The sequence below is a fragment of the Salvelinus alpinus genome, chromosome 35 (genome assembly GCF_045679555.1).
Source record: "Salvelinus alpinus chromosome 35, SLU_Salpinus.1, whole genome shotgun sequence".
Lineage (NCBI taxonomy): Eukaryota > Metazoa > Chordata > Actinopteri > Salmoniformes > Salmonidae > Salvelinus > Salvelinus alpinus.
This window is the reverse complement of record NC_092120.1, coordinates 2,702,536-2,710,886: the sequence shown is the minus strand read 5'-3', so window position 1 is coordinate 2,710,886 and position 8,351 is coordinate 2,702,536.

Below are 8,351 nucleotides of genomic sequence, written 5' to 3'. Positions count from 1 at the left end.
CAAAAAGTTTAAATTAAAAAAATACTTAATTCTCACAGTACTCATACATTTAAGCATCATCAAAGATTAGTGGGAAGGGAACTGTCCTTCACAGATTCAATTAGTGCAGAACTTCCAGTAAGAAAGTGCATTGAAAAGCACAGTACTGTACTGAGAAACACAACAAGGAAAATAGCCCCACTGGGCACATACGTTGTCAACTAACGTGAATTCAAAGTGAAATCAACAAATAAATATCACAGTGTCATTGGATTTAGGTTAAACGTTAGTTGAAAAAAATACAAAATACCCTTACGTTTATGATAATTTTTTTCAAATGCAATTAGTTTCCCATGTTGATTCAACATCATCACATTATTTTTGTGGGTTGAAATTATGCAGAAACAGCATTGGTTCCATCAGTTATAGCCCAGTGGGGCGATGCTCTTGGAGAGTTGTCAGCACAGCCTCTCCAGCCACTACAATATTACACAACAGTGAGACACCAGTCCAGGCCGGTCACAATGGACAATGGGGCCAATTCAGGCCCTCAAACAGAGGACACAGTCTTCGCTGCAGGAGTTGGGGTGGCTTTTGGACTGTCCCCATCCAGTCACGTTCTTTACTTCTCAACATGCTGTACATCCTCCTTCTCCTCCTCCTCCTCACAAGACACGCCACTGGCCACACTGCACCAGACCACTGGATATAATACATTTTCTTAACCTTTTCTTCTCTTTTAGATTTCAGCAGGTAGTCTTCAAATAGGTGAATACAATCCAAATCAAATCAAATCAAATGGTATTGGTCACATACACATGGGTAGTATATGAGGTTGAAGAGGCGCTGTTGCGCCTTCTTCACTATACTGTCTATGTGGGTGGAGCATTTCAGTTTGTCCATGATGTGTACGCCGAGGAACTTAAAACTTTCCACCTTCTCCACTGCTGTCCCGTTGATGTGGATAGGGGGGTGCTCACTCTGTTTCCTGAAGTCCACTGACCATGGCTGAGAATCACAGGCACATAGGCTACTGTATTCTACAGATGTCTTCAGCAAGCTTACAGTAATGCAGTGCTGTCAACATATTGTAAAATGGTGAACATATGGACATTGAAATAATACTTTACATTCAATAAAAGACGGTCAGTTAAGCATTGTTTTTCTATTACCTCTATGGCTATTAAATGGCAAAAGACACACCTCAATGCGTGTTACACATCTTTAAAAGCCCTGTGCTGTTATAGCCTACCCAACATGTAAATACATTTAGTCACCATGTACTCTAAATGCAATTCTATAATTACTGGTTGTATTGTATTCTGGTGTTCTTTATTAACCACGTGGTCCAGACAGGGAGGAACGTGTATGCCATGCCATTAAAGCCATTAGCCAACATCAATAGTTAAAGAGGTTCACCATACTCCTTTAGCTTTAGCATGTATTCAAATCAGCCTTCATCAAATATTAACCATTAATTCTGTTTTTATTTCAAAGCTGCCTTTCATTCTATGTTTTTTAGAGTTTCACCGAAATCTAAAACTAACTTTGCATTCTCTTTGCTCACATAACCCGCTGCAGGAAACTGCGCTAAAGATGTCTGTATGTACTCTCAGTTTTCTGTAGAGCAGGACTGGGGTCATTTCTATTTCAGCTCTACTTAGTTCAAGAAGTGAAAATGTGGTGCAGCATGTAGGGAAAGGTTTTACTAATTGTATGGTTTGTGTTACTGCATTGGTTCAGCAACCTTATTAGCCACCTGGGATTGACAAATGTGTATTCACTTTTATTCCGGTGTATTTTATTCTATTGTGTAGAAAAAGGGTATAGAAAAGAGGTGTATAAAGAGGAAAAACCATCTCGTATTATTAAGCTAATTAATTTCTCAATTTGTTTTCCATTCCTACTCGTACCGTTGGGACCTTCTTCTGCACATAATACATCAAACAGCCCATGACATGAGAGAAGAGAAATGGACGTTGACGTGCCTGTATTAGGCTGTCAAACCTTCAATTTAGCAGATTATAGTTCCTCTCCACTCCTCCATGATGCATCGGCAGCAGGATAGAATAGATTTTCATTTGAATACCTGCTTGTCACTTTGGCTGGAACTTAAGACAATTTTTCAGTAATGAGACAAATGTGTCTTGACAGTCCATGATGGAAAATAACACACCTAATTGAGAAACAGCACCAGCCGTCTGGTGAATCATTGGGATGAATCTCTTTCATATCTGGGTAGCTGGATAGAGACAACCGCAGATGCCTGGCAATGTGGGGGAAACTCATGTAGAATAGACTGTAGAAGAACAGACTTCATCATTATCAGTCACGTGCTTGATCTCAAATAGATCCTAACTGTAAATATTTCCACAACTGTGTTCACAACAGTTACGTTTTCAGGCTAATTTGGTGAGAATACTACTCTGTATTGGGAACAATAATAAATAATATCTGAGATCTCATGGGAGACTTCCTCCAGAAATAGAATAGGTCTTAAAGAAGGCGGAATGATCCTCATTAAAATAGAACCAGTGGCTTATTCTATTTTCCCCCTTGGAATGAGTAAATAAAGATTACGTTTTCGACTCTGTCTGTCTGTCTGTCTGTCTGTCTGTCTGTCTGTGTGTGTGTGTGTGTGTGTGTGTGTGCACTCATGTGACTGTATGACAAATCAAGCTGAAGGGAGAACGAGGAAGTAAGGTGTTGATTGGTTGTGTCTGTGTGTATAATATTGTATGTTTTTGAGTGTGTAAGTATGTGAGTGTGTGTTCAATGTGAGTTTTATGCGATTATCAGAGGGCTATGAGGAAGTAGTGTTGTTCTTTGACGTCCTGGGACACACACATACGCACGCATGCACATACACCCCCCCCCCCCCACACACACACACACACAGATATTATGGGAAGTAGGAGGAAGCACAACCTTGTGTGTGCATGTGTAGATGCTATTTTCTCAGGACAATGTTGCGTGATTCAGATTCCTAATCTGAACCCTCACCTGAACAACACCACCAAGTCTTTTTAACCAGGTACATTGTCAAAATGTTCATATCAGTTCGATCTGTACAGACCAGGGAGCAATATCCTACAATGAACTTAAACTACCTTGAACTAACTACAGATCTGCACAATAAAACCAAGTAATAGGGCTATCTGAGGCAGGGGCGAAAATCTGATATCAACTTGAGGGGACAATTACATGAAATTTTCTCAAGAGCAATTCCTGAGGGGGACACCAAAAGTAGTGCTGTAACACAGCCTACGTTATAATATGTTAAATGTATATTGAGGAACCATAATCACTACTACTGGATAATTGATAGGTACAGGAGTTAACTGAAGGGTTGTCCCAACTTGTTCAAATGTTTAAATCATTATAATACTAATAATAATAGTTATAGCAGTGTTCCTTATCAGTCCAGTATGTATGCAGGCATTTGTATTTACAACCAGCAATACCAAAAAAGCCAGTAGGTGGTAATGGTACTGTACACTGTATGGGTGCAGTTTTCATGAATACAATGAACATGGTGCGATCTCATCTCAAAGAATCTCCATTGAGAACCATCACAAAGTTGGTCTCCGCACTGAACTGACCTTTTTATTTAACCTTTTCTGATTAATTTAAATAGTCATTAAATATGTGCCTCTGGTTTGGGTCTATTACTGTCACGTCCATCGTAACGAGGAGACCAAGGCGCAGCGTAATTTGAATACATTCTTCTTTTAATAAACGAAGAACACTTAAACAAACTAACAAAACGAACATGAAGCTATAAACAACTAGTGCTGACTAGTGCTGACCCCTAGACAATACAAAAACTAAACAAACCAGCCTTGTCACACCCTGACCTAACCAAATAATAAAGAAAACAAAGATAACTAATGTCAGGGAGTGACAATTACAATATCTCTACAAGAACAAAACGCTCAGAATAAGTACAGTTCTAAAAGCGAGAGAACTACTTCAATGAATAACTCAAACAAATCAAACAAAATATCCTTCAGAAATACTTAGTTATTGTTCAGTCAGTCTCAACTCTTCAAACAACAGCTATGGACAAGTATGTCACACAAAGTATGCAATTTTAAATTAAATTAAATAAATAATTAGTAAGTGTACTGTCATGTACTGACAAAATAACAAATATCATTCTATACACCAGGGGTTCTCAAACAGGGGTCCGTGGAGCCCTAGGGGTCCCTGGTGTAATTGCAAAGGGTCCGTGAAATAAAAAGTGTAATGAAGGTATTCAGCAGCACAAGGATTGCAGTAACTTTACATATAATATAGAGGGGGTGGAGGTCCTTGAGGGCCGCTCAAAACCTTGCCTGCCTTACCTCAAAATATGCAGGGGTTCCATATGTGTAAACATACTGAATTATAATTGGATGCATTTTACCGCCATATCATACTGTGCTATGATTGGTTAAGACCACCCAAATGGTTAGGTCATGGTCAGTTTGATCCTGGTTGGCGATACAGGAACATGCCAGTTATAGCTAGCTAATAAAGAGCTACGTTAAAACTTCTTGCAACTATAGGGGGTGCTGTTCCGCATTAGCATTTTTTGGTCTCCAAATTAAACTGTCTCGTGCTCAATTCTTGATCGTACAATATGCATATTATTGTTATTATTGGATAGAAAACACTTTCTAGTTTCTATAGCCGTTGGAATTTTGTCTCTGAGTGGTACAGAACTACTTCTACAGCACTTTTCCTGACAGGGGGTCAGATTTCAGAAATTTTGACCCCTGATCTGGGGTCGGTTTTAAGGTGCCTGTAAATGCTATGGAGAAACCGACACTGCCTACGTCTTCCTCTGGGTGTCAGTACGTCATGACGTTTTGAATGGATTCGATTGCGCAATCAGAGCCACTATAAAACAACAAAACGTGGAAGTACCGTTCTTTCCCTTCGCGCGTCTTACGCAAGATGGACATCGGACTTGCCTCCTTCCAAATGGTTGTTTAGCCAGTAATATTTCTCCGGTCATGTTTTTACTCGTTATAGTTGTTAAAAACATCATAATGTAGTTAATTTGAACCGTTTTATAGCAATTTATATCCGTTTAGTGCGATTTTGAGGAATTTCTTTGTCGTGCACTTTGAAGCTTTGGGCACGTTTCGGGGTCTCGGTCGATGTTAGTGGACATTTCGAAGGACAGAGGACATCTATCGACCAAAAGAAGATTAGACCCAAGAAAGGATACATTGCCCAAGAATCTGATGGAAAATCACCTCATAGTAAGAAATATTTAATATGATAAATCGTTGTTCTGTCGAAATATTTTAAACGCATAATCCGCCATTTTGTTTGTTATCGCTTCACTTGGCGAACCCTGTATTGCACAGTAAGGATAATTTTAGAAATGTAAATCAGCGGTTGCATTAAGAACTAATTTGTCTTTCGATTCCTGTCAACCCTGTATTTTTTAGTCAAGTATATGATTAGCTTTCGATTAAACTAGATCACTCTGAAAGATGACGTCCGACATTTTGAGGCTTGATTTGCTACTATTTTCATTGTATAACCACGGTTTTGTATGGCTAAATATGCACATTTTCGAACAAACTCTATATGTATGTTGTAAAATGATGTTACAGGAGTGTCATCGGAAGAATTCTGAGAAGGTTAGTGAAAAAATTAATATATTTTGGCGATGATTACGTTATAGCTCTCTTTGGCTTGAATCGATGCTCTGGTAACGTTTGCACATGTGGTATGCTAACTTATCGATTTATTGTGTTTTCGCTGTAAAACGCTTAGAAAATCTGAAATATTGTCTGAAATCACAAGATCTGGGTCTTTCCATTGCTATGCTTTGTCTATTTTTATGAAATGTTTTATGATGAGTAAATTGGTCATACACGTTGCTCTCTGTAGTAATTCTAGTCGAGTTGTGATGGTCGGTGCAATTGTAAACTGTGATTTCTACCTGAAATATGCACTTTTTTCTAACAAAACCTATCCTATACCATAAATATGTTATCAGACTGTCATCTGATGAGGTTTTTTCTTGGTTAGTGGCTATTTATATCTTTATTTGGCCGAATTTGTGATAGCTACTGATGGAGTAAAAAACTGGTGGAGTAAAAAAAGTGGTGTCTTTTGCTAACGTGGTTAGCTAATAGATTTACATATTGTGTCTTCCCTGTAAAACATTTTAAAAAACAGAAATGATGGGTTTATTCACAAGATCTGTATCTTTCATCTGGTGTCTTGGACTTGTGATTTAATGATATTTAGATGCTACTATCTACTTGTGAAGCTATGCTAGCTATGCTAATCAGTGTGTGGGGGGGGTGGGGGGTGATCCCGGACCCGGGGTAGAGGCTCGTGAAAGGTTAAGAAATATCCTGTAATACTGCATTTTATTATTTTGTACAAAGTGTGCAAAACAAGACATGGTGTCAGAGTAAAAGGTCTTAAAAGATGGATTTTTCTGGAGTTCCTTCACCTCGAATGGACTGGGAGTCTACAAACTTACCCGATGCATGGCGTAAGTTCAAACAGCATGTGGAGCTAATGTTCACGGGTCCTCTGAAGGACAAAGGAGAAGAGGGAAAGTGCAGCTACCTACTCCTCTGGATCGGTGAAAAAGGGAGAGATATTTACAACACATGGACACCTACCGAGGCTGAATCAAAGGTACTGAAAACATACTACGATCGTTTTGAAGCATATGTTGTGCCGAAGACCAATACGATATTCGCTAGGTACAAATTCCATGAGAAAGTACAGGGAGCTAGCGAGTCTTTTGAACAGTTTGTGACAGAGCTGCGTGTGCTTGTGAAAGACTGTGATTATGCAAACAAGGATGAGATGGTCAGGGACCGTATTGTATTTGGAATACACTCACCGCGAGTGAGAGAGAAACTTTTGAATGTTGGGTCTGAGGTAAGGCTGGACAAAGCTATTGACATAGCCAGATCTCACGAGTTAGCACAGGCTCAGATGAAAACCATTTCGCGCGGCAGCACGAGCGCATCACGTGAACACGCAGTGTATGCAGTCAGGCAGACATCAAAGCACACCTCCGGTGCACAGAGAGCGCGTTTTAGAACGGAGAGAGACATAACTCCAAAACAGAGCGACACAGACTCAAAGCGCCCCAAAACATGTGGATATTGTTGATACAAAGTGCATGGCGAACAAGGAAATTGCCGAGCTAAAGGCAAACAGTGTACTAAATGTGGAAAATGTAATCACTTTGCAAAAGTGTGCAGAGCTTACCGTGGAAAAACAGTACACACAGTGAGTGAAGATGAAAGTCAATCATAGTCATATGCTGATGAACTATTTACTGATTCAGTGACACAGACAAGTCAGATATCAGAGACAGAGCAAGCCTTTGCTGACATTGAGATAGGAACACAAGGCACAAAGCTAAAGTTCAAACTAGACACTGGTGCACAAGTAAACATTATTCCTCTGAATAAGTACCGCAGCTTGACATCTGAGTGTGAGCTACAGCCCACCACGCGCAGACTGACTGGTTATGGTGGTGAACAGCTCTCAGTAAAAGGCACATGCACTTTCAAATGCAAATACAAGGAAAGTGACATGATGTTGGACTTTAATGTTGTTGACACTAGAGCACCTGCAGTGCTAGGTCTTAAACCATGTTTAGACATGGACCTCATCAAGCTAGTTTTATCAGTGACATCACCAGTAGAGACAGACAATGTACTGGAGGAGTTTGCTGATGTTTTTACAGGAATAGGATTATTCCCAGGAGAATGTACCATTCACCTTGACCCAGACGCAATCCCTGTGGTCTACCCACCGAGAAAGATTCCCCTTGCTCTCCGTGCCCGTCTGAAGAAAGAGTTGGAGAGCATGGAGCAATCTGACATAGTCACCAAGGTTACAGAACCGACTGACTGGGTAAATACGTTAGTAGTGGTGGAGAAACCACGCACAGGCAAGTTCTGAGTATGTCTCGACCCAAGAGACTTGAACAAGGCTATCAAACGCCTTGCTAGATGCTAGATGGCATCACACACAAGCTAGCGGGAGCACAATACTTCAGTGTCATGGACGCTAGATCAGGCTACTGGGCTATCAAGCTCACAGAAGAGTCATCTAAGCTCACAACATTCAACACACCGTTTGGACGCTACAGGTTCCTCCGCCTGCCTTTTGGGATTATCTCAGCCCAAGACGAGTTTCAGCGAAAGATCGACGAAGTGTACGAAGGCCTCAATGGAGTTGTGGCAATTGTGGACGACATCCTTGTCTATGGTCGAACCAAAGAGCAGCACGACCGAAACCTCCACGCGATGCTGCAAAGGTCCCGCGAGAGAGGAGTCCGGCTCAACCCCGAGAAGAGCACAGTCGGTGCTACAGAGGTCAGCTACTTC